The sequence below is a fragment of the Schistocerca cancellata genome, chromosome 1 (genome assembly GCF_023864275.1).
Source record: "Schistocerca cancellata isolate TAMUIC-IGC-003103 chromosome 1, iqSchCanc2.1, whole genome shotgun sequence".
Lineage (NCBI taxonomy): Eukaryota > Metazoa > Arthropoda > Insecta > Orthoptera > Acrididae > Schistocerca > Schistocerca cancellata.
In genome coordinates, this window is record NC_064626.1 from 513,809,802 (window position 1) to 513,811,862 (window position 2,061).

Consider the following 2,061-nt stretch of genomic DNA (forward strand, 5'->3'; position numbering starts at 1 on the left):
TGTTGTGCTCACTCCAAGAATGTTTAGCAATAAGAATGTCGTCGACATAAGAAGTAATATTGTCACGAAGATAAACAGGTAAAATTTCATTTAAACTATGAATGAATGCTGCTGAAGGTAAAGTCCAAACGGTAATTTACGAAATCACTTTTAGGTAAAATAGTCATATCTGGTTATTGTTTACTTACTCTCTAGATAGATTGATAGTAGAAGAGTTGTTTTTTGATAGATGCAAAGAATAGTAAAAGAGTAGGTAGCGGTACAGAAAACTAAAAGAGAAATAGCACCACTACAGCTCGGGGCCCTATGCTCGCTACGGCACATATTCACTTAGAGTAGTGAATCCCCTGAGGACTTTAATAGCTGCACAAAAATTTCAGTCTGTGACTTAGTGGCAAATTTGGCGGAAGTGCGTACAGAAATTGAGCTAACCATGAACATGGATGTATGTCATTCTTAGATTTGCGAAAGATCTTAAATTTCCGAACAGTCAAAAAGTGTTTATAGTCAAAATTTTCTCCTCGTGGCGACAAAGACCTACCGCGTCTGTCCCAGTCCCAATGTCGATTATTGTCAAGTTCGCGTGCCTGGCGCTCTCTTGTTGCTTCTCTTAAATGAAATAAATTACTTTCTTCAAAACCCGCTGCTATCGGTGATTCCAAATTTCTTCTACCGTCCTTTCCTACGATTTTGCCTTCAATTTGTTTGACTTGCTTCTTTAATGCCTCAACTTCCCTTTTAACGCGTTCATTAAATTTTCCCTGATTTTCAACATGATTATTTATGTTCTGGTACTCTTCGGTTTCTGCAAATGGCAATGGTGTTGTATTATCTGAATCTCTGTCCCCACTTAAACTAAGACTTGTCAGTTTATCTGAAATCTCCTCAACTCTTTCCGATAAATCACCTATTTGTTCTTTCTGTTTATTTACGTCTTCCGTAAGTGTCGCGACTCGGGTTTCGGTATTACCACATTTAGTAGTTAACTGTTCACGCTGTTGTGTTAGGTTATTTATTCTGTCATTTGGTACGGATTCCTCGATTCTTTCAAGTATTTCTTCCTTATCGCGTGCACATTGTAAATTTAATTCTGAAAATTTCTGTACTATCACGCGATCTCTTTCCTCCTGTTCTCTATGCTGTTCCCTTTGTCTAATCTCTACTGCAATTAATCTATTATTGTGAGCATTCAAAATCGGTTGTACTTCTTCTCTGATTTCTTTCTTTAATTCATCTTTCATATTTTTGAAACATGTCCCTATTCGTGAATCTAACCGTGTTTCCAAAGTTCCCATCTCTGTTTTAATTGTTCCAATCTCTGTTTTTAATTCAGATCCAAACCGTGTTTCCATTGTTCCCATTTGTGATCCCAGTGAGTCTAACCGTTTTTCCATTGTTCCCCTATCAGTTTTAATTTCAGATCGTAAATTTAATATTGCACTCATCAACTGCTCCAGATTAACTTGTTCGAAATTCTTTTCGCCCCTAACATTTCCCGTAAAACTAACTTCCTTCGTCATAGCAGTAAAGCTATCTGAGTTCGATACTATTCCAGAATCTTCTGTCGTTAATCTCGGATTCTGTGAATTTTCTGATTGAGAAAAGTTTTGAAATGGTTCCAGACTATTTTCCCGACTTATTACATTGTTTTCCACTTCATTATCCATCATACAGTTTTCCTCTGTTGGCGAGTTCGCCATGTTAACAATTTCGTCATTCTCACTATTCATCATTTTTGCCTTTTTCATCGATCGCGTAATCATTTACAAAACATACAAAACTCGTCACTATATGAAAATTACACACAATGACTCTTTATCTTCAACAATACCATTCACACGAAATATTTCCCTCAAACACGATTAATCGAACAATTGAAATAATTGCACCAAATCGTCAAATGCGTATACAAGGCAATAAAAATTAAATTTTGAAAAATACCATTAGAAGAATGCCAATTACCAAATCTACACATGCAAAATAGACTACAATTACTAAACTACAAATTACTACAACAATACTACTGTCTACTATTTTTACAATCAGAAGAATTCCAAGGGA